General features: G+C 48.0%; 1 non-coding gene across 1 annotated transcript; it reads right to left on the bottom strand.

Annotated features, from left to right (window-relative positions):
* Window positions 1-20,697: 20,697 nt before the first annotated feature.
* TRNAT-AGU (transfer RNA threonine (anticodon AGU)) lies at window positions 20,698-20,771 on the bottom strand. Its single transcript has one exon. It is a non-coding gene; the product is annotated as a tRNA-Thr (tRNA).
* Window positions 20,772-25,810: the final 5,039 nt, after the last annotated feature.

Below are 25,810 nucleotides of genomic sequence, written 5' to 3'. Positions count from 1 at the left end.
AACAACTGGGCAGGCGACGACAAGCTACGACATGTCTTCTTCGCATTGGAAGACGCTGCCAGGACGTGGTAAGAGAACAGAGAAGCCACGTTAACGACCTGGGACCTTTTCCGAAGTGGCTTCCTGCAGACATTCACAAGCGTCGTACGCCGAGAACGAGCCCAAGCACTACTGGAAACCCGAGTGCAGCTGCCCAACGAGACCACCGTGATTTTTACAGAAGAAATGAGCCGCCTATTCCGCTACGCCGACCCGGAAATGTCCGAGGAAAAGAAAGTCCGGCTACTAATGCGTGGTGTTAAGGAGGAACTTTTCGCCGGAATGGTACGAAACCCACCGAAGACTGTCGACGAGTTTCTTCGCGAGGCCACTAGCATCGAGAAGACACTCGAGATGTGAAACCGGCAATTCGACCGCCGCACCAACGCTACAAACTATGCCGGAGTTCAATCACTGGCCTCCGAAGACCTGCGCGAGGCTATCAGGGCAGTCGTACGAGAGGAGCTTCAGAAGATCTTCCCGTCGTCGCAGCCTCAAGTGGCCTCGATCGCTGACATCGTCAAAGATGAGGTTCAGCGGTCGCTTGGAGTTCCGGAGGTGCAACCTCAATTACCGCAACCCCAACCCGAAGCGATGACCTACGCCGCCGTCGTACGCCGTCAAGGCCCTCCTCAGCGACCGCGCCAGGGCCCTGTAACGCCGCAATTCCGTCGACCAGCGCCGCCGCCACCGACAGCGCGCCCACCCGTCGCCCAGCGGAGCTACCCGAGGAAGACCGACGTTTGGCGCGCTCCTGACCACCGCCCGCTCTGCTACCACTGCGGGGAAGCGGGTCACGTCTACCGACGATGTCCATACCGGGAAATGGGACTGCGAGGTTTCGCCGTCAACGCTCCGCGCCCGCAGCAAGGTGAACGCCCTCGCGATATCGCTGACTACCTCGCGGCTACTCAGTGGAGTTCTCGACGACCATCGCGTTCACCATCACCAGGCCGCTACCTGTCGCCGCAGCGCCGACCATACACTGGCCCAGCTCGGGGCCGGTCAGCGAGCCCATATCCGGAAAACTAAAAGCAGCAACCGATGGAGGTGCGGTTGCTGTCCGTCGAACTGTCGAAGATCCTCCGCCGCCGACGAAGACGCCGAAGAAACTACCTCGACGACATAACGACACGCCGCCGTCCCGACGAAGTCTGGAAGGAAAGAATGCGACGACGAAAGACGACCTGACGACGTCACATACCAGCCACAAGTCAACGCGACGCAGTCGTGATCCGACGCCAAGACCGAACTGTAATGCAAGACAAAGAGCCACCGACCTCGACGTGCTTCTCGACGGCCACGCAGTCACCGCCTTAGTCGACACAGGGGCTGATTACTCCGTCATGAGTGGACACATCGCCGCCCAGTGGAAGAAAGTTAAGACTACGTGGGAAGGCCCTCAAATTCGTACCGCCGGAGGACACCTCATAACGCCGACTGGAATGTGCACGGCAAGAATTACCATTCACGACCGGACTTACCCTGTCACCTTCGTTATCCTCCAACAGTGTTCACGAGACGTCATTCTCGGCATGGACTTCCTCAACCAACACGGCGCAGTCATCGACCTGAAGTCGAAGTCAATAACTCTGTCGGAAGACCATGCGATACCGTCGGAGAATCCTCGTAGTCACCACGCCTTGAGTGTGCTCGAAGATCAGGTGAGCATCCCGCCTCGCTCCAGCATTGTTATTTCGGTCGGCACCGAAACACCCGCTGACTTAGAAGGTGTCATCGAAGGCGACCAACGTCTACTGCTAGACCGTGAAATTTGCGTCGCAAGAGGGATCGCTCGACTGCACGGAGGAAACACGAAAGTGTTGCTGAAAAACTTCAGCCAAGAGTACAAGCACATCAACAAGGGCACGACGATCGCATACATCGAGGAAATTCTGGAAAACAGCAATGCGTTTGTCCTCTCGGATTCCGCCGCATCTACCCCGACGACCATGGTTGCCGAACCAGACTACGACATTAATCCAAGTCTCCCCGTGATTAAGCAACAGCAGCTCAGACGTCTGCTCCGACGATACAAAGGCTGCTTTTCGACGTCATCGAGGATTCGACAAACACCAGTCGCCAAGCATCGCATAATCACCGAGGAGTACGCTCGACCACTTCGCCAGAGCCCTTACCGAGTTTCGCCGCGAGAACGTGAAGCTATAAGAGAACAAGTCGACGAAATGCTGCGCGACGACATCATCCAGCCGTCGAAAAGCCCGTGGGCATCTCCTGTTGTGCTGGTGAAGAAAAAGGACGGAACCCTTCGTTTCTGCGTCGATTATCGTCGTCTGAACAAGATCACGAAGAAGGACGTATACCCTCTCCCACGGATAGACGACGCATTGGATCGGCTCTGCAACGCTAAATACTTCTCCTCGATGGGCCTCAAGTCTGGCTATTGGCAAATAGAAGTCGACGAAAGAGATCGTGAAAAGACCGCCTTCATCAACCCAGACGGCCTCTACGAGTTCAAGGTTATGCCATTTGGACTGTGCTCGGCGCCTGCAACGTTCCAGCGCGTGATGGACACGGTTTTAGCAGGATTGAAGTGGCAGACCTGTCTCGTTTACTTGGATGACGTCGTTGTATTCGCCGAAAATTTTGACGATCACCTTAGGCGGCTTGCCACAGTACTAGAGGCCATCAAGTCATCAGGGCTCACTCTGAAGCCAGAAAAGTGCCGCTTCGCTTACGATGAGCTTCTATTCCTAGGCCACGTCATCAGCAAATCCGGAGTACGCCCCGACCCGCAGAAAACAGCTGCCATTGCAAAGTTCCCGGAGCCCACCGACAAGAAGGCAGTGCGTAGATTTCTTGGCATGTGTGCCTACTACAGGCGATTTGTCAAGAACTTTTCACGCATCGCTGAGCCGCTGACACAGCTAACTAAATGTGACGTCGAGTTCAAGTGGGAAACGCCACAGGGCGACGCATTTCAAGAACTCAAACGACGCATGCAGTCGCCGCCCGTACTTGCGCACTTCGACGAGCACGCCGATACCGAAATACACACTGACGCCAGTAGCCTAGGCCTCGGTGCCGTCCTAGTCCAGAGAAAAGATGGACATGAACACGTGATAGCTTACGCTAGCCGATCATTGTCAAAAGCAGAAGGCAATTATTCTACAACCGAAAAGGAATGCCTCGCCATCGTTTGGGCCACAGCGAAATTTCGCCCTTACCTATATGGCAGGCCATTCAAGGTGGTCAGCGATCATCACGCGTTGTGTTGGCTAGCTAACCTAAAAGACCCCTCAGGACGGCTGGCACGGTGGAGCCTCAGGCTACAAGAATACGACATCACTGTAACCTACAAGTCCGGACGAAAACACTCAGATGCCGATTGCCTATCCCGCGCCCCCATTGACCCGCCGCCGCAAGATGACGAGGATGACGACGCCTTCCTTGGAATCATAAGCGCGGAAGACTTCGCCGAACAGCAACGAGGAGACTCTGAGCTAAAAGCCCTAATCGAGTATTTGGAAGGGCACACCGACGTTGTCCCAAGGGCATTTAAGCGTGGATTATCTTCGTTCACGCTTCAAAACAACCTACTCGTGAAGAAGAACTTCTCACCAGTCCGCGCCAACCACCTTCTTGTTGTTCCGTCGGCGCTACGTCCAGAAGTACTGCACGCCCTACATGACGATCCGACCGCTGGGCACCTCGGTTTCTCCCGGACGCTATCGAGGATACAAGAAAGGTATTACTGGCCGCGCCTAACCACCGATGTCGCCCGTTACGTCAAGACATGCCGCGACTGTCAGCGACGCAAGACACCACCGACAAGACCAGCGGGATTACTACAGCCGATCCAGCCTCCTTACCGACCTTTTCAGCAGATCGGGATGGACTTGTTGGGACCGTTTCCGACATCAGCTTCCGGAAATAGGTGGATTGTCGTGGCGACGGACTATCTCACCCGCTTCGCTGAAACTAAAGCTCTACCGAAAGGCAGCGCAGCCGAAGTGGCTAAATTTTTCGTCGAGAACATCCTGTTGCGACATGGTGCTCCAGAAGTCCTCATCACCGACAGAGGAACGGCCTTTACAGCGGAGCTCACTCAAGCCATTCTGAACTACAGTCAGACAAGGCACAGGAGGACAACGGCCTACCATCCGCAGACGAATGGTCTTACGGAGCGGCTGAATAAGACCCTCGCCGACATGCTAGCAATGTACGTCGACGTCGAGGACAAGACGTGGGACGCGGTCCTGCCGTATGTCACCTTCGCCTACAACACGGCGGTGCAAGAAACAACACAGATCACTCCATTCAAGTTGGTTTACGGCAGGAACCCGACGACGACGCTCGACGCCATGCTGCCGCACGTCACTGACGAGGAGAATCTTGACGTCGCTACCTATCTCCAGCGCGCCGAAGAAGCCCGACAGCTCGCCCGCCTACGGATCAAGACCCAGCAGCGTACCGACAGCCGACACTACAACCTCCGACGACGCTTCGTCGAGTACCAGCCCGGCGACCGTGTTTGGGTATGGACCCCGATACGCCGGCGAGGACTCAGTGAGAAGCTGCTGCGACGCTATTTCGGACCCTACAAGGTCATCCGACGTATTGGCGCACTAGACTATGATGTCGTGCCAGACGGCATTTCGCACTCACAGCGGCGCCGCGCACGATCTGAAGTGGTCCACGTGGTGCGCCTTAAACCATTTTACGGACGCTGATGAACTTCCTTAGTTGGTTGTTTTCTTTGCTACGAGTGCTTTTCTTTGTTACTTTCGTTTGTTAGCAGCATCGGGGCGATGCTTTTTAAGAGGGGGGTAATGACACGTGTACTTATCTTTATCGGGCGACCACGTTTCGCCGCTTAACAACTGTAATCGCACAGCGACGGACGCGCCTGCATGTATCCGACGTTTCTGGAAAGTTATCGATGATTCTACCCGGCTGTCTGTTGTCGCCGAACCTTATGTTATCTGATTTCATCGCCTGACGCGAATGGCGTAGAACATTGTGGAATACGCGTGGGTCCCAGCGATTAGTCTGGAACATTCGACGACTGCTGTATAAAAGCCGACGCGCTTGACCCGCTGGGCAGATTTTCCGACGATCGCCGACTGTGTTCGCCGCTTTCGTTGTGCTATAAGTGTAGCCTGTTTTGTGGGCACAAGTTCACCCAATAAAAGTTAGTTTTCTCGTTCACAGTATTGCTACTGTGTTCTTCTACGTCACCACCACGTGACAATATGTATGGACCAAACGGGTTTTCTGAGCGCTTCGCATTGCTACGTGACGCACATACTAGCCTAGCCGGAGGATTACGCCAATACGCACTTACTCAATTATGCCAGCTCTCTTTGTCAAGCTCTCAAAGCGCAGGAAAGTTTCCGTTTCAATCGCTTACCTAACTACGTTCTCCGATTGTCACCAACCCTAGGCACATAGCGTACAACTGTAATGGTTCAGTGGTTGTCTAAAAAGGCCTGTGGGAAAGGCTTCGAGGAGCGTAAATCAGGCTCACCATTTGGCAAGTCCTAAAACAATCAACTGTTTCTAGACAGATTTTTTAACCAAAACAACCTTCTAGTTTTCGTTTGCTTAGTATGCGATTCGATAATTCGTAAGCAAAGAGTCATCATCATCCGGCAGTTATTGCCGAATCAAAGTGTTGCTGCGATTCCAAATATGCTTTTTATAATATATAATTCGTGCGTTAACATGCTTGTATAAAACAGTAGACCAGTATCTCTATTAAAAGCATACCAAAGACCATGCTTTATTCCGCTTTGTTTCTCCTAACGAAGATGCAGAAGAACAACTCCGGTATAAATCAGTGTTTGTTGGTAAGTCAATCATGTGTACCCCCTCAGGTTGCACGGAGCTATTAACGTAACGCCCGCTGCACAGTCAACACAAACGGTTCCAGTCCGCATGACCCACCGCAGTGAAAAGCGCTATAGTGGAACATTTGAACCGATATCTAAATTAAAAAGCCCTAGTTTCGCCCAAAACGCGAAGCATCGATTGTGATAGTGCATTAGTACACAGCTGTGGGAAGTAAGGGTAGCACAATTATCCCCCATTCAAAGTTGGAAACATTCGCATACTAATTGAACGAATAAGCATGGTGTAAGCGCACATAAGCGAACATGAACACAACACACTTGATGAGCGCGGATACTCGCTGTCAAAATTCTGGTGTGAGCAAGCGCGGCAGCAACGGCGAGCACAGTAACCTTCGTGAGGGAGTATCGCTTCAACGCAAGAGCGATGAGAACACAGCGCACGCAATGGCACCGGTCGTCTACACATCCCTTTCACGATAAGACGCGCGCGACCTCGAAAAGTACGTAGGCCAGGTCTAAGCCCCCCCGCCTCCCCTTCCGCTCGCGCTGCTTACCTAACGCTTTTCTCCATATACGGCGCGCGAGATCGAGCCGCGATAGTCAGTTCCCCTTGCGCTCGCGGTCGCTAAATGCACAGTTGCTGCCGCAGCAGATCCTCCCGCCTACCTCCGTCCCATCCGCCCGCAACCTTTCGTGCAATGGAAGGCGGCGCATTTGCTCTCAGCTTCCTTTCTTCGCACGTGCCAGAGTGTGCCGCGAACATCGGCTTCCCTCAGGCGCTTTCACTCGCACCTACAGCATGCGATGCGTGGTGATGGTGTTATCACCCTCGCACTTCTTACGGAATGTCACGGCGACGACGACGGCAAGAATGCGGATGGAATGTCTATATAATTTATATCTCAGTAATAAACACTACACGAGGGAACTGTTCCTTGGTTTGTTTCGGGCAACCAGAGAAAACTTGACCCCTAAGTGCATTCAAGTAAACGCACTTGAGCGGCTTATATTGCACAAAAAATAATATTTTGTAGTAATGTAAACATGTGCGCAAATATTACGTGTGGTGTTCATGCTCCATACTGCTTCTAGTAGCTGTATAACGCATTTTACATCTGGTCAATATTATATTTCTTGTTCTTTCCAAGATAAGTTCTGTTATTCTTACTCGTACTCTCCGTATTTATTGTCATCCCCCCCCGCGCTTTCTTATTAAATAAGAACGGTTTTTTAATTCACTCTTAAATTTTATTTCGAGCATCAAAACAAATTCATGTTTTTCCTGCGCGTTATGATCTTTGCCAGCTGCTCTATTCACATGCCTGCGTTGTTTTAAACTATAAGTATTATGACCATGGCAGTTATCAATTGAAATGTATATATTGCAATTGCTTGGATAGAAACTACTTCAGAATAGTTATTTACACGATACATAAAAGCTTTTTATGCAACAATACGTCGTTTTGTTATTTTTGTTAGTCGTAGGTATCATGTGAAGTGTCTAAATACACCCGCAGTGAGGCGACTTTTGCAACAGCACAGACAGTTAAACCGTGAATCGCTGTATTTTCGCATACGTATATGTGTTTCTTCGTCATCGTTTGGTATTATATGATCTTTAGTAGAAACAATGTTTCGGTGAAACTTCTACAGGAGAAGCCTTCATAAGCACAATGATACCTGCCTTTTATTTTATAAAATAGTCCTTTCACAGCGAAATTGAATATATATTTATTCATTCGGTATAATGTTGTTTTATTTTTTTTCTGAGATGTCGCTGAAGAGAGTCATACAAGGATTTTTGCAGTGAAGGCTGGCGTGTGGTGACGTGGTCGAAATGAAATGTCACTGCAACCGAACGTGTGTCGGATCCCTGAATTTAGGTAGCTTTAAAATGTAATTGCCAATCAATAAAAGAAGAAGCATATCTAGGTAATATCTCAGTCTAATAGACCATGGACAACTTGCTTGCAGGGATTTTTTTTATGCAATTATCCGAAACTTTTGTTTGTCAAGTCGCTGTCCACTGGCTCTATGTTCGAGGTTATGTACGAGTATGCAAGGCAGCGCTGGCAAGAGGTAACGACGTCGCGTTGCAGCGCTGATTGAGTGGGATCCATCCGTATACAAGTCTGCTACGGCCTTGCTCGAACGCAGAAACTACTCCTAGAAGTAATTTCCCGTAGTTTGTCTTTGGCGTCTTTGTTTATTGGCTTCTTATGAAATGGTTTATAAAAATCGGGCCGTTCGATTCCCTTTCTTCTCGATAATTGTATTACGAGGTTCTCGTATCAGGCAACATTGATGCCTTCAGGTAGCTCGTGCGCTTTTATTTGCCAGTGGCCGACACCGGCATACGTAGTTTGCTCGAGAAGCAAGCGGTAGAAAGGATGCAGTACATCCGCCGCATAGACGATGCTCTAACCAATTCAGCCACTGCGGCGCCGTTTTTCTATCCACTTTCTTGGGTATTTACGTTTCCTACTAGAAACCTGGGAGTGTTAGCCAGTGTCACCACTCACAAGCCTTGGCGGCGGATGTGGAACATCATTTCTGCCGCAGGCGTCACGTGTACGGGACCTTTTCGAGTAAGGGCAACTGGTCACTAAACCCACGCATGTTAACTGAAGGCATCAGTGTTGCCGGTTTAGAAAACTCTCGTTATTTAATAAACGTGAAAAAAATGGGATCATCCCAAGGACCCGATTGTTGTTAAGCCTGTCATAAGAAGCAAAAAAACAAGCGGTTTACAAGCAGGGTGCAATTTACAATTCGAGGACCTACCGTGTTCCACCGTCCGTCTACTGATGGCCGAACACCGTAGGTTTTATAAATGTACGTTCCGCGATGTTCCGCGATGTTCGCTGAAGAGCATCGAGAACGTTAGCGGGGGCACATGGTTTATACATTGCGTCGCAGCTAATCTCAGCCAGGCTTCAGAAATTAGAAACGCCACGTACTTGGACAGAAGCAAAGTAATGTTATTTACCGTCGCCCTTAGACATACTCAAATTATTTTTTATTCCACCCTATGAGATACTATTCCTTAATTATTTATTCTGCTTCGAAAAAATATAAGCGGATGAAAAGTGTCAATCAGACAGTTGTAGAGTAACATGAGAAGACTCGCGATGCAGCTCAGATCCGAGCTGCTCAATACGCGCTACATAGAAGTGTTTCTACGAATGTGAAAGCAGCTCCCAATATATCCAAATTTCCTCGCGACAGGCTGCTCGTGGAACTTTCCGTGTATTACTTAGCTCCTAGATGAGGCTGGACGTATGGCGAGTGAGTCGAGAACAACACGTTTGAATTTCTTCAACACGGTTTACAATATGGATCCGGCACCGCCAAGAGGTGCGACGTAGAGCTGAAGCATTTTTCTCGCATTTGAACAAAATATCCACGGATTTTTATTTTTCTAGCTTTATTTACACCTGTAAGTCTACATACCTCAAAGCGCTGTCGCACGATATGTGACCAAAGCGATCTTTCTGGAGTAGCGAATACGTTTTATGGCAGAAGGGCCTCATAGGCCCCTGGCCGTGATTCGGCTTCGGAGAAAAATATTGCTCTCCACATTGCCGGCATTAACACGCACCGAGATCTCGGTTTGGAAGCATGGTTGTCACTTTGCAAATGCTTCCGAGTCAAGGAACGGGAATGCGTCAATTTGCTGCTGGCCACAGGGCTACCTTCTCCTTAGCGCTTTATTTTCTTTATTCGGATGAAATTATGCACGCCCAATGATTTCCTTAGCAGCAGAGACAAGAATATATAGCACTCAAAGACCGGTGCGAGCACCAGCAGAGTGAAATAAAACATTCTAGTGCGACAAAAAAAAAAGAAGCAGCGCCATTCCAGATTACCACAGCAGTAATGCAGAGTGCAACAATTCAGCCAGGCACAGTAAAAAAATAATCCTCCAGATTTTTATCGCTCTTTGCGCTGAGCGCAGGGATCACAGATGTATACAATTTTACTTGTTAGTCATGCTTGAGAAAAGCGAAATTTACCGAAGGATAGATATGAGAATATTATGTTAGTGAATCTTAGTGCTGGCTCATTATAGTTAGTGACGTCACCAGTGATAAGCAAGGTTCCAGGCTCAGGAATAACATACTATGTTGTACTTAGAACAGAAATTGTAGTTTAAATTTTGCGTGGTGACTGCGATGCTTTTGTTCTGCTAGGGTTTATAAACTAAGTGCCAGAGTTAGTCTGACGATTGTAAAAGTGTTATAAATCTAGCATATTTTAGTTGGACCACCTTAAATGCCTGCATGTTGTTTTAGTTTGTCAGAAACAATAGACGCGTATTCAATCTTCCCCTAATAATGAATGTAAAGGCTAATAATTTTAGTTGTCCTGTATAATTCTCGTGGATTTTAGTTTTTTAGTATAATTCGTGTTTCATTTCTACCTCAGGAAGCCCCTTAACTAAACGCGGACGTCCCAATTTTACACATTTGAGTTCCAACTGGGTGTGTTTATTATAATACCGCCTAAGACGATGATGACGATGTATTTTAGCATCCCTTTTAAATTGGATTGGAGACAAACATTCTCCTAGCCTGCTTCGTTAAAAGAGGTTATAGGACCATATGAAAATCGGATATAGACCTCATCTTTGTATTTAAATAATCTGTCACAATATTTTGCCATTACAATTGTAATTACTGGTTGTGTAAGTCTCTCACCCGCCTTTCATCCACCAATACTCTAATCGTCTCTTACTGATCACGAGCACTGATCAGTTAATCCTTCAACTTTATTTGAATGTCCATGCGACTACTGGGTGGACCGGCCCTACGTGTCTCCCTGCGTAAATATCTGGACATTACGATCTGCAGTGAAGTTTCCATCTTTTTTGCACCACGCGCAGGCCTCACCCTATACCACATAGTCGATCCGGTGTTATAGTCCTCAGACTCCCATGTCGAGCCTCAAATAGCAAGTAACTGCCTTTTGTCTTATTACATATATTTTCCTCCTCATTTCTTTCTTAGCATTTTTTGTGAATTTTAGTGGAATTTCCTGTCTCCTTGCCTTCCATCCAATTTAGTCTCTGTTTTTCTCTCTTGCAAGCACAGTTGCCCTGTGCTAGTTGGCCAATTTTCTTGACATCTTCCCTTCTGTCCACGCGTTTGAGGTAGAGGTACTTTCGCACTTCATGCGGCCATTTCTCTTCACCCGTGTTCAATAGTCATTCCTCGAAACTGCTGCGGCTCGGCGCTTCTCTAACTTAAAAAAAACGGAACCCGTCACCATGGTGAGACGAAGAATAAGAGCACAGAGCAGACACGTCTCTCACATCGGCTCCGTCTTTTTCGATGTTCCGCTGGCCGATTTTTCGAGGTACGACGATTTCAAGCACATCATCAGATTCGTGAAGTTGCCCAGACTCGACTGGTACGAAGTTTCGAGGTGGGAACCAATATTTGACAATTTTTTTTAGTTTCTCTGTTCATCCCACTACGTGCGGAGCTAACCCTAGTGAGGAGCAGGGCCCATTAGGCCTTCCCGGCCAACGTACCAGGCGGACATGGCACCCTCCCGTATGGAAGAGGAAGAGGACAACAACGAGGAAGATTTCGGTTGGCAAGTGGCTACCGGACGACGATACCGTGCTGAAAAGAATAGCAGCAACGCGGCCAACGCGACGCCAAGTACCTCGCAAGCGTCCGGCGGAGACGCCCCTAGCGGCGGTAGCAAGGGACCCGCCACTAACAACGGCTCGATCAAGAATCGTATAATCAAGGCCTCAAGGATGTCCCGACTGCCCGAGGAGCATCGGAAGATTGTAATCAGGCCACGAGGAGGACTAAATTTGAGCAAAGTAAGTACCACCGCTATTGGAACTGCAGTAATCGAGGCTTCAGGCCTAACGGCCGAGCAAGCAAGTCAAGACATGGTGTGCCCCAACTTCACACAAAATATCGTGGTGGTGAGCACGCCTGAACCAAACCATGCGGCATGGTACCTGAGAATCAAGTCCTTCAAAATCGTGGAAACGGAGTACGAAGTCAATGCGTACGAGACGGCCCCGCCGCCACGTGCAAAGGGGTGATTAGACGAGTCGACATCAGGGACTCCCAGTCCACTATCACAAGGAATATCGTGCATGAGCGCGACCCGCTCGCTTTGGCCGCCAAGCGCATCAAGACGTCGGGCTCAGTCATCGCCCTCTTCGATAGACTGAGAGTGCCAAACTTTGTGCGCTACGGGCCGACCTTGTTGAGATGTTATCTCTACAGGAAACAATTTGATGTGTGCTTTACTTGTGGTAGGGTAGGACACCGCTCGGACATGTGCCGCACGCCGGACTCTGTTCAGTGTCGAGGGTGTGAAGCCGTTAACCCACGAGCGGCCCACGTTTGCACGCCCAAGTGCAAGTTTTGTGGAGGAGATCATCCCACCGGAGACAAGGCGTGCAAGCAGAAATTTCAAACACCCTATGTGGTACGAGCTCGCCGAAGGGAAACCGCCCAGTCACGATTGGCCACGAGGGAGAGAAGCCGCTCCAAGTCGGGAGGAACTAGGGTGCCTCGATGTCAGCGCCGCCTCCCGCCGTTCAGCGTGGTGACGCCTTTTGACAAGGCCCGCGCCACGCCGCCGTTATACGGTTGACACGGACGCACGTGTGCGCGCCTTGTGTTGTCGCGTTCTGTAGTGTTTGCTGCTTCCACAAGGCCGCAGTCATATTTTCTGAGGCGACTTGTACGGTTCAGTATGTGCAGTGAAGCGTGTGTCACAGTTTAATAGTCGGCAAACTCTACCATGCCAGGCTGCTGCGTACATTTGTGCACCAGCGAAACAGAGAAGGTGCCTTCGGTTTCCCCGTGACTTGGAACGCAGAAAAACGTGGGAAATTCAAGTAATACGGGACTGTTGGAAAGCGACGGACAATTCAAGAATTTGCGAGGTAAGTGTCTTGCTTTCTATTTATGTAGTGGATTCGCGCTTTAAGCGACCTTCATGCTTACATTTAACTTTATCGTGAAGTTAGGCAACTTCACAACTTAAGCGGGATAAAAAGGGTTTGCAGTTTGCCTTTCGTATCCTCAGTGCAATCCTTCCGTACCTACAGTCCCATGACTCAAACATACAAAACATTTTTTTTTTCTTTTAGCTTCACTTTGATGACGACCAGTTCGAGGGGATGCGGCAAGATGGTCGTCGGCTTCTTAAATCAATCGCTCTGCCTACACTTGCCGTTCGTGTGGAAATCCTCACAACTGATGACATTTCCGACGAGCATGCTCTTGTTAGCATGAAAGAATACGTGAATGATAGCGAGAACCTTGTATACGTAAGCCATGTTGTGTTAAACTTTGTGTCTTGATGTGAACTGTGTTCGAAAAATTTTCCGAAGAAAAAAACATTTGCCGTCTAACCAAGCCAATCAAGACACTAAGAAGCCTGCTTGAGCACAATGTTTCATCACCGTTGGTTGTAGCATCAAAATGTCATAACAAAGCTCCTGGAGAGTTTTGAGACGTTGCGGCTCCGCATTTATTTGCACTGGCTGAGCCAACCAAATAGCAATGAGGGGGACGGGTATGGCAGCAAGAGAGTTGCAGGTGTTATCTTGAACTGAAATTATTTCATCTCTTAAGGAGCACATAAACTTATTCCATCTTTCATCCCCCCCATCCCGCTCCCATGTGTAGGGTAGAAAACCGGTTAAGCTAAACTGGTTAACCTCCCTGCCTTTCCTTCTCCCCTTTTTTTCTTCCTTCCTATTCCTGTTGAGTCTATGCACTCAACGTTTGTATGTGTGGCCAATGAAGCTTCAGGCAGATGAAAGCTTTGGTGAGCTGTATACGGGATGTCATTTGATATATTCTCTGGCTGTCTTCGTGTGGTTTTAAGCAGTTATGCATTGGTAACAAACATTTTCTTTCTTTTTGAAAAATGTGTCAGTGTCGCTCTTGTTCATTTTGAGCGTCATAACAGTTGAGTGTGGTTTCGAGCAAAATATTCTGCACTGCTTAGCGTTCGCGCAGGAAGTAATCACAAGCCGAGCGCCTGAGTCTGTTTAAGAGACCCAAGAATTATCCTAGATGGCTGCATTTATATTAATTTGGCACCGTGTAAGGAAGTACACCACACCTTGCATTTACAGCGCACATGTTCTTTTGCGTGGTACATTTTGAACGCATGATGCCTCCCTCCACGAAAAAATCAGTTATCGCTAACGCTGCCGTCTCTATCCTTTTTTCCCTTGTTTGCTGATCTTGCAATTCACGACTTATGAGACCTACAACGAAGTTGAAAACGTATTGCGGTGATTACGTCAGTCCGCACCTGTATTTTGAATGGTAGCTCCATAAACGTTTGGTCTTGGCCACAAGCGCGAATTTTATTTCGAAAAATTTCATGAAATAAGCGAAGACGCACCGAAACGTATTCGCGGTCTGCGAGGCTCGAAGCTTACTCTAGCACCTGTTTATTACAAACGTTCAATTCACCTCTGCTTTCGAGGTGAGATGTAAACAGAATGATACGCACACGCGTAAAACTGCAAAAAAGACTAACTTTTTTACAATCAGCAAACCCAGATCCTAAATTTGCGGCGTCTGGGATTGCGCGCCGCTACGTGCTCCGACACAAAATGGCGGCGCTGCCGGACGTGTCACCACCCTGTACGGAGTAGCGAAGATCGAGGCACCCTAGGAGGAGCGCAGGTGCAAAGGAAACGCGCCCGGTCGCGATCGGCCACGAGGGAGAGAAGCCGCTCCAAGTCGGGAGGAGCGCAGGCGCGCTTAGAAGATGGAACACCTGGTGCCAAGCCGACAGTTGGTGCCCCCTGGGCAGATAAAGTCAAAGGTACGGTAAGAGTTGTCGGTGACGCCACTACGCCGGCGGTGACTGAAAGCAATGATGCCAGAAGAGAACAGTTGTTTAGGGAGGTAAACTCTTTGCGTAAAGCTAATGAAGAGCTGACCAAACAGGTAGCAGAACTGAAAAAGAAGGCACAGCCGAGCCCTGCCAGCGTAGCAATAGCCAGACCAGTAGGTCAAAGCAACGAACCAAGCGAGTGACATAACTCCCCTCCCCGAAAAAAAAGAGCAGTAAGCCCCGAAACTGACTCGGTTTTCTCAGTCCTCAGCGAGCTGAAAGAGGTAATCAAAGAAATTGGAGAGACGACGAAAAGAACTAACTTTAATGTGGATAGTCTATGGAAATGGAGGTTAATGGCCGAACAGCGATTTAAGAAACTCGAAACCAGATGCGACGACGACGAATTCTTGCCGTCAGAATCAGAAAGCGTAAAATCGCTCTCCAGAACGTCAGGGGGCGCTCCAAAGAGATCGATCGCGGGTAACAGCAAAATTAACCCATTCAATAATCATGGATAGCGCCCACAGTTTTAGCGTGTGGCAGCGGAATTGTCGCGGATTCCTCAACAAGAAGGCATCGCTGCGCCAATTAATTAGATCGATGGGGGTCAAACCAAAAGTATTTATGCTGCAGGAAACATTAGCGGACGAAGTAAAGCTAACGGGGTACAAATCGGTATGTAGAAAAAAAGATTGCTGGAGGGGATTGGCCACGCTCGTTGACAAAAAGCTACCTTTTATCGAACACGATATACATCTCGGATTGAGTAAAATCGAGTATATCCTAGTAGAAGTCGTACTCAAAAGGCACAAGGGCAGGGCGCAGAGTATCTTCTGCCTAAACATTTATAACAGTCCCACCTACAAGAAATAAAGCTTTAGGGCACTTTTCGACAAGGCACTCGCAGTCGCAAAGAGCTCCCCGCTCATCATCAGAGGCGACTTTAATGCCCCCTACCAAGCGTGGGGATACGCTTGCAATACAAAGAAAGGTGAGGGGTTATGGAACCTTGCCACGGACCTGGGACTGTGCCTGATCACCGATCCGGCTTTCCCCACCCGCTGTGGAACGTCCACCTGCAGGGACTCTACACCCGACCTAACTTTTGTCAACAACTCGAAAGAAGCTGGTTGGGAAAGCTCGGGCACCGATCTAGGCAGCGACCACTATATCATACACATAGGTATAGGTATGCCGAAACAAGGGACTAGAACCTCTCGGTGCACGGACTGGGGCCATTTTAGGAAAGTTAGAGCGAAGAGACCAGAATCGGAACCGATAGAAGCGGGCAGACAGCCCTTCCAGACCTGGATCAACCAACTCGAAGAGGACCTCAGGAAGGCCACTAAAGAAATTAAGACCGAAGAAAACACATAGAGCATAGACAGTAGGCTCACGCATCTGATCGAGGCCAAACAATCCATCCTGCAATGATGGAAAACGCAAAGACTGAACCGAAAGCTCAGGAAAAAGATAGCGTTGCTAAACAGACAGATCAAGGAGCATTCGAGAACGCTCGTGAAACAGCAGTGGGACGAAGTTTGACACTTGGCAGACGGCAGAATCAAACATGGAGGCAGTTGGAACATCCTCAAAGATCTATTGAACGAGAGCGACTCTAACGGCAATTACAAAACTAGTACATCAAGTCAGGCAGTACACGACTCAGGAGGTAGTCATGAGACAGCTCGCGGACAAATATCTCCCTCGGAAACAAACGGGCGATAGCGACGAACGCGTGGAGTACATGGGAGGACCGTGCGAGGAAATGGACCGCGATTTCACCGAGGGTGAGGTACGGGCCGCCCTCCATGGTCTCTCTAGTAGATCGCCAGCTGGACCCGACGGTATTACCAATAAAGTCTTAATGAATCTAGACGATGAGTCGATCACTTTCTTGACGGATCATTTCACCGAGTTGTGGAGAAAGGGAGACTCTCCGGAGGAATGGAAGATGGCCAACACCATCCTCATACCAAAACCGGGTAAACCGCTCCATCTGGATAACCTACGTCCAATCTCGCTTACATCGTGCATGGGTAAAGCTATTGAACACGTTATTCTTAACAGACTCACTAAATACGTCGAGCAAAATGACATACTCCCGTATAACGCGATCGGTTTCCGCCCCGGACTATCAACTCAGGACGCCATGCTCCTGATCAAACACCCGCTCATACACGTTAGCCCGGTGCACGCGAGAGAGATTCTGGGACTAGATGTCGAAAAAGCTTTTGATCGCATAGAGCACAAGGCCAACCGCGAGCTCCTGTCCGAGCTGGGGTAGGGCGAGAGGCTATTCAGCGTAGTCAAGGCGTTTCTGGGCGGTAGGCAAGCGAGCCTCACGCTAGGAGAACTAAAATCGAAGGTGATGAACCTGGGAAACAGGGGCACCCCGCAAGGGGCCGTACTTTCGCCCATGTTATTTAATCTAGAAATGACCAGAGTCGCGAGGAAACAGGAGAGTATAGAAGGTATAGACTTTGCATTATACGCCGATGACATAACCATATGGAACGCCAACGGCAATGTAGGCCAAACGGAGACCAGACTGCAGGAGAGCATACACGCCGTGGAAAGCACGCTAGGCGAGATGGGGCTCAACTTTTCGGCGGCAAAGTCGGCGCTTTTCGTCCTAAAACATCTGCGCAGGGTACGAAGACCCAGGGGCTTCGTCCCCGGGGAGGAAGGAAACCAAGATTATCTTACGCTGTCACGACGGATCCGCGATCAATCAGGTGGAAAAGATTAGAGTTTTAGGCTTCCACATAGCAGCTGGAGGTACCAACCTCAATGCTATTCAGCACATTTCAAACAAGATGGACCAAGTCATGAAGTTCTTAAGGAGAATCAGCAACAGACACAGAGGCCTGGGTGAGGACAGCGCTCTAAGGCTAGTGCACGCCTTCGCTCTCTGTCACTTCGCCTACGTGGCAGGTCTATTTAAATGGTCGCAGGCCGAGCTGAACAAGCTCAACACTATGGTCACAAAGTTAGTCAACCCTACCCTTGGTATACCCATCAGCACATTGAACGTGAAGCTCATGAACCTAGGCGTGCACAACATGATCGAAGAGATGCCGGAAGCGCAACAGATGGCGCAGCAGGAAGGACTGACGAAAACGCGAGCGGGCAGGCTTATACTGAAAGCGATAGGGACAGACCCCAATAGATCGATGAACCCGAAGCAATCCGAGGTAGAATTGAGCGCGAACCTTAGAGACGCGATCAGAACCACCCCCCTCCCGAGAAATATTCACCCGGAACACAATGTTAGCAGGAGAAAAGCGAGAGCGAAAGCTTTGTTGAAAGAAATTGGACAGCTAGGACAACAGGCGGCCCTTGTAGGCGCTGCCTGGGTCAAAGGCAAAGAGGCCTACACCGCCGTGATGGTCGACAGCCGGGGCGTGGTACGGGACGCCGTCACCATCTTCACTAAGGATTCCATGGTGGCGGAGCAAGTCGCGATTGCTCTAGCCATCAGGATCCATAAATGGTCTCTCATCTATAGCGATTCCAAAGCAGCAATTAAGAGCTTTGACAAAGGCTATGTAGCTGGGACTGCGGCTAAAATTATCGACAAGGTCGAAACTATCAAAACCGAAATCCGATGGTTTCCTGCACATATGGGACAAGTGGATGAGGCTCGGCCCAACCTCAGCGAAGTGACGAACGACCTGGCACGAGGACTTGCTTGCCGTGCCGGTCAGAACCGAACCGACTCCCACTACCATTCCGGGGAGCATAAAGATAACTTACTAACTTACCACGACATCACTAAATATAACTACTTGGGGCGTAGGCAATTCCCACTGCCACACGTAAAATTGAATAGGGCTCAGGCAGTCACGCTACGTTTACTGCAAACCGGGACGTACCCCACTCCGTATTTATAAATAAAATTCATCCCGAAAGAGAAATTAGGAAAGAATGTAACGTGTGCGATGGCATCATTGACATCAGACACATACTGGCGGGCTGTCCCGCGACTCTCGCCGACCCCGAAGAAAAATGGCTTTACTGGCACAAGATGATATCAAGCTCTTCATATCAAGATCACCTACGGGCTGTCCAGAGGGTCCACGATGACGCAATAAGGCTCGACCTGGCGGTGCCGACGTGGACGCGGCCTGCCTCGGTCTGAAAAGACCAGGCTTCAGGACACCAATAAATTTTTGTGAATGAATGAATGTCACCTTGTACTGCCTTATCTATGGTTTCATCATTGGCACCTCATGCCATCCTCCTGCCCGAACAAAATTGCTGATTTCTAGCAGACAATTGCCCTTCCGAAATATTACGCTTACACCACTATATTTTTTTCTAAATTCCGCTTATTTATAGGTATTTGTACTCGATAACTCCCTGTTAGGTAGCTGTAATGAAATGTTGCAGAGAAAAACTAAAGTGGCCCTCTTTCTAGTTATTTTCATAAAAAAACGTATTTTGGCACTACCTCCTAGTTACAACCGTGGCAGCATATGTATTCTGCGAACAATAGTATTCAACAAAACTGCGTTAAACCGCAAGCCGTCCTCTCCGAAATGTCTAATCTGAACCTGTTCATCAAAAAACTAGATAGTTATTCAGTCAAATTACCTTGGTGACTGAAATTGTTACCAGTCTAGCTTCATTTTTCTTTCCTTCTTTCTTAATCTTTTTCTCTTCCATTGCAGTAATTTTCAGTGGATATTGATTTGTTCGCGTTTAATGCTTTCGCGTTAGTGCAGTTGTCGTTGCATACTATTTACAAGTATGTGCCCCCGTGTATTTCTTTCTGGCATTAGTATTAATTGCAGGGGTGCTTTTCTGTGTTGACTACCTTGGGGAGGTGTTGCGTGTGATTACATTGTGTAAATATTTGTATTGATAGTTCGATCCTTCTTTATGTTTTTGATTGACACTTCTTTTAGGTTTAAATACTTGTAGTTCCCCCTTACCCAATGCCTTCCTAAATGCACGTAAAGTATAGTTAAAAGGTTCAAGAAATTAAAATGGAACCAATAAATACAAGTCAACAGTGGCTCAGATCGATGAAAGACAAGGTCTTCTTGGACGCATTAGCGCACCAGTTGTTTAGACTGCGCCACCATCAGCATCGAACCAAATTTTTATGCTTCACTAGCTCCGGGATAAGTAAATATTTCTGTTTTGTGAAGTCAGACTTCCGATACAGGTTTTAGGTACGCGCTCTTAGAACGAACGCATATCAGTATAGTTTGAGCCTTCTTGCCCAATTTATACGCAAAACTTTATTATTGCGTCATCCATAGCCTTATACAAATAGGGGCGTATTTTTCTTTCCGAGCATGATTTGGACGCTGTGTTGCCTTACATGCAATAGTACGCATCAAATGGCTGTATCTTAACGAACATGATCACCAAGTGGCAACCAGATACCCCGATTCTATGGACCCCACTTGATCTGAAATGTTAAGAAAAGACGTTGTCTCCAGAAAATAATTAAATAGATGTGTCATTATCGTAAATCAAGTATAAATGTCCGCCTAGAATGCTTCCTGGCCTAGCCGAAACTATCTTATGAAGAGGGTACGTTTAAAACTTATCTAAATTGTGCCACAATTATGTCATTGGGAAGTGGTAACAGTGCTGCTGCCTCTACTTAGTGTATCTGTCTCATTGTCTTTCACTCTTAACACGTATTGCTTTCCAATAGCCTGTAAGAGGGAAGGTAGCCTTCTATGGGAGAAAACACGGGAGTGGTTCATTAGGCACGGAAATCAAACTGATATATTTACAATATCAGACGGACCATGCCTGCAGAAGGTGGTGCTCTAGGAAGCGGCATTTTTCTTTTTTCTTTTCAAAACAGTTGCTATATTTTCAGTGTCAAAAACGCCATTGTTAATCTCAGTCACACTCAAATTGTAGAAAGTAAAGAGAATATATGTGGCGGCCTAAAGGAGTGCAGGGCCAAGTATAATGTTGCGCAGAAAGTAAGTGCGCACGATGAAAACAATACATAGTCACGGCAAGGCACCGGTGAGATTCGAACTCACGATCTCCTGTTTACTAGACAGGCGCTTTAACCAACTAAGCCACGGCGCCCGACTGCTCGCAACGATTACCCTGTTTGGGTGCTGGCATAATTACGGGTAAGTGCGTATTACCTCCGGCTAGGCTAGTATGAGCGTCACGTAGCAATGCGAAGCGGTCGGAAAACCCGTTTGGTGCATACATATTGGCATGCCATGTCGAGCATTACACGGGGCTTTTTTCAAGGAAGAAGGGATCGATCTGTGTCTGGAATGCAGATAATGTTTCTTAATCCGACAGCCGTTAATTTCCCAAATTTCGATTTGCCTTGTATCTTCTTTCTTTCGGTCCGTCCGTCCATTCATGTCGTTCCCTCAACTCGTCATGTTTGTGTGCGCTGGCATGTGCGGGTGTGCGCACGCGTGTTTGGTCGTTTGTTTGCGGTTTACTGAGTTACTGAACATATATATATATATATATATATATATATATATATATATATATATATATATATATACAGAAGTACGTAGGCCAGGTCTAAGCCCACTCCTCCCCTCCCTCCCTCCCGCTTTCCTCCATATATGACGCACGAGATCGAGCCGCGATCGTAAGTTCCCCTTGCACCCGGTCGGGAAATGCACAGTTGGTGCCGAAGTACAACGACCCCCCTGCCTCCGTCCCATTAGAGAGATTTAGTTTAGGGGACGCAAGGCGTTGGGGCCCCTAGCGATTGAGTGCGTTTGCGTACGCAAGCACAAACATGTTATAGGTTAGCGGCCCCAAACGCAAGCCGCAATGAGGTCGCATGCGCTCGCCCCACTACCAACGTCTGATCGTTGCTGCGTTATGATTTTATAAAATATGAAATCAATGATGTGAAGTAAAGTACATTAAAAAATTTTTATTAAAAGCAGTTAATGTATACGGAAACGATGTGTGTCGACACTAGGCAAAATATTTATCAGATTATCTACGCGCTCAAGTTACGACAGAGGCCGAGCCGAAGCAATCCAAACATACGTTTGTTAGGCTTACCAAAGGGTAATCCGTCGTGCAGCGTAATCAGTCCTGGTCGGTGTTTTGTTTATTTAGAGTCTCTTGCAAATTTTGACATGACGCCTTGCGGCGACAGCGTGCCCGTGTGCTCTGCGACCAGCCTCTTTACCTTGATCTGTCGTGGACGCATATAGAATATTTGTTCCTCGCCCGCCACGCGCCCACGGAAAGGAAGACGATGTCGTCCACCGATTTCGTGGACGCTGCGGCTATGGACGAGCAGACATTTCGGAGGCTGTTCCGATCTGAGAAGGATGAGCTCCACATGCTCAAAGATGCCTTGCGCATACAAGAAATCCGGAGTAGCCAGGGAGTCACTGTGTCGGCAGAGGAAGCTCTCATGATGGGTCTGCGCCGACTTGCCTACTCCAATAGATGGTGGGATTTAAAGCCCTTGTTCGGCCATCACGCGTCCGCAATGTCAAGCATCGTCAGCATACTGTTCCATCATATTGACAGCTCCTTCGGGCATCTGCTGGACGACTTGAATAACCACAGCTGGCTGCGTCTCAGTGATCTGGAGGATTTTTCCAAAGTAAGTGGGCGAAAATTGTATTGGTGTGATCTGCTTTCGCACACTTATGTCCTTGCACTGCACCCTTTTTTGTGCTTTTGTTTTTGTGCAACAGGTAAATGTTTACTTGATACGAGGTATTAAATTTTTTTTCTCCAGTTTTGCATGCGGCATGCTATGGCTGCTCAATGCTGCCACCATCCGATTGCCAGTAAATTAAGTAACTGTTTCAGCAGCAAATGTATACTCCAAGCTAAAATATATTGTGACACTAAGCTCAGCGTCACCGCTAAAATTGAGCTTGTACATGCAGTTTTGACTGAGGAGGTTTTGTTTGTCTTTACAGGCTGTGTATGACAGAGGTGCTCCCCTACGCTATCGTTGGGGCTTTGTGGATGGCGCGGCAAGGCCCATTTGCGGCCCTTCAGTGAACCGCCACCTGTATTCTTCTGGGCATAAGAGGCACCACGCACTCAAGTGTCAAGCAGTGATGTGTGCCAATGGGATTCTGTGCCAACTTGATGGGCCTTATGAAGGGCACAGCCATGACGCTGGTCAATGTTTCTTTGTTTAATGTAGAGTTTGTAAAACAATTACAGCTAGATCAACTGTATGAATGTTTGTTAGGGCGTTGCAAGCACTATAGTTGACACAGAACCAAAGTAAGACACAATACCACGGATAAAGCACCGACTTTCATTTGACTCATTTTATTAGGTAAATTTTTACATATGACCGTGAAATACCTTAAGATCTTTCATGACAATGCAAGAGGACGGGTGTTATTGCTCTACTGGTACTGCAGTGCATGCTGTTATCCCAGTCATTTGTGTCCTTTTCCATGCTTTTTCTTGCATTCTTGCTTCCTACTATAATGAGTTGTGCACTTTGCATGGGACATATATAGAAATTTACCTAATGAAATTTGCTAGTTTAAAGTCAGTGCTTTGTCTGTCGTATAGTGTCTTTCTCTTATTGAACCTCAGCTATAACGCTGCCCTTAATACAAAAGTTTACATTTGCAGACACCAACGAATTGTGTGTGCGAACTTCTTGGGTTCAAGCGATACACAAGCAGAGTTTAGATGTTGCATATGGGAGCCACTTGTGTCGCCCTTATCTAGAACCAACTTCTCTAACCGAATTAGATGCCCCCACACTTGGAATAATTCCTACACATTGCCTGCACCTTTCTCCTCATTTACACCATCTGTAAACAATTTTTCATGTTTATTTCAATGACCGTTTCCCAAAAATCTAATATGAAACCACTGCTTTTGCCTCATTTCTGCATTGCTACTGCATGTTATTTATCATGCCACTTACACTGAGGTGGAAATGGATTAAACACACATACAGGTTGTAATTGGGAAAAGCTAACCACCCATAATTGATTTCATTGTCCAAAATGTTGAGCTACAGCCATCTGCTACGAATTGTTCTTTGGTGCGGGCCATCACAACCTATTGAAGCCCTGCCTGAAACAGTGTCGGAGCTAGAGCCACCCTGCAGTGAAGATACACAACTTCATGGTCATTTTTGAAAGCATTTGTTCTTTTTTTAGACAGGTATCCTGCGCGACAGTGGCCTCTACGAGAAGTTGGAGAGGCTAGTGCAGGGTAACTTTTACTGCATCTATGGTGACGCTGCGTATCCTTTGCGACCTCTCCTGATGAGGCCTTACGCCTGTGCTGCCCTCACTCGCCAGAAGATCTCTTCAGCAAGCAAATGAGCACAGGTCGTCAAGCAGTGGAATGGGGATTCGACAAGACTGTGGCTGAGTTTTCATTCCTTGATTTAAAAAAAAAAACAGCAGAAGCTGCTGCTGCAAACCCTTGGACAGATGTACCATGTTGGAACTTTGCTTGCGAACTGCCACACATGTATCCATGGAAGTCAGACTGGCATGTTTTTTTGGTATCCGTGCACCCGAACTGCACAAATATTTGGGGCTCTAAAGGAGTACCAAGGTGATATTTGACTCTTCATGGTTTTCTTTAAAGGGACACTAAACCGATACAATAAATCAGTTTGAACTAATGAAGCATTGCTTGAGAAGGCAGTCATATCGAAAAAATAGTTTGATTATTAGATGAGAAAATGAAGGTCCAAGTATCAGTATTTGAATCTCGCGCCAAAACCCCAGCGCCGGTACGTAAGCGTGACGTCAGGGATTCCAAATTATGCTTTCGCATTTGGGCCGCGTTGGCTGAGTAAAGGTTCCCAAAACTTGCCATGTTTAATATTGTTACGTGGGAAGATGCAGACGAAAAGCTACATACAATTATATTTACAATGAAATACGCCGCACTGCGCCAAGAGGCAACAGCCCGCGCTAGCCTCTAATCGTCGTCGTAAATACTCTTCCGTAGCACTACCCCCGGCGGCAAAAGTGGTTCAACAGTGGTTCAACGTGCACAGGTAAAAATTTTTGGCCGAACCCAATTCACGATGAATGTCGACTATAGTATGGTTAGCATTGAAGCAATGTAGCTACACAGCGCATTGCCGCCTCAATGACACGCCAAGTATGGGGCGTGTAAGCAGCAGGGCTCCTCTCTCTAGAAGATCTCTCTGGACACGCTGTGCTATACAGCAGCGCCACTACGAAGCCGCGCATGGAGCGCCCCTTATTATATACTCCGACAGTATTGTCTGAAGAAATATGACGTCGGACCGATTCCACCCAACACAGGAGAAATTTTAATGCAACTTTTCTGTTTCATGGAATAACGACGCAAATCCAGTGGCACCCCCAGTGACCCAATGTAAGTGGGCGTCATAGAGGTTATTTGAAGAGTAGCACATAATCACCGGCATGAGTAGTCGCCCAGTGTCTGAAGTTGACGTGAAAGAGCTTCATTGGAGAACGGCACATACCAGTGTCGCATACTCAAAGTCAGTGACCCAAGTAGGTCCAACAGTTGGCGTCATAGGCAATTGCTTCGGCACAGTACCCCGATGACTTACCCATTCGATCGTCGACTTTCCAGTGGCCCAAGTTGTCGGGAAAACAGTGAGAGGCATAGAAACATACAAACATACCCGAAAGTGCATGGAGTGTTATAAGAATGCCAATTGCCTTAAAGATTCGAGGACAACTCATCTACGATGGGCATCCAAGTATGCGAATAGCCGAAACGCATCATGCATGCGGCGTGCTAGGCTTCTCCCTCACGCTTCCCTCTGGACACGCTGCGCCTTCTGGCGACGCCGGCCGTGACGTGCGCGCTTACCCAGTGGCACATACAGTGGCCCACGTTGGCGTCAGAGGGGTTCACGGAAGAGCGGCACATAACACGTGGCATATACGCAGGCAAACGGCCCTCAAGTTTAGACTGCACGACCTTCGGGATCGGCCCACATGTTAGATTGTACTGTTCTAATCGACCTCTATCTAGAGGGCCACAGGATCCCGGAAAGCAATAAGACTAGGATTCTGGGTTTTTGGACCCAGAGCAACCTGAAAGCCTCCCACACCATCCAAATCCTAAGGTCTGCCAACAACCAGATCTCGTGGATTATCAAACCAATAACAAGA

Source organism: Dermacentor andersoni, chromosome 6 (genome assembly GCF_023375885.2).
Source record: "Dermacentor andersoni chromosome 6, qqDerAnde1_hic_scaffold, whole genome shotgun sequence".
NCBI lineage: Eukaryota > Metazoa > Arthropoda > Arachnida > Ixodida > Ixodidae > Dermacentor > Dermacentor andersoni.
The sequence above is the reverse complement of the archived record's forward strand: the minus strand, read 5'-3'. Positions and strand labels throughout refer to the sequence as shown.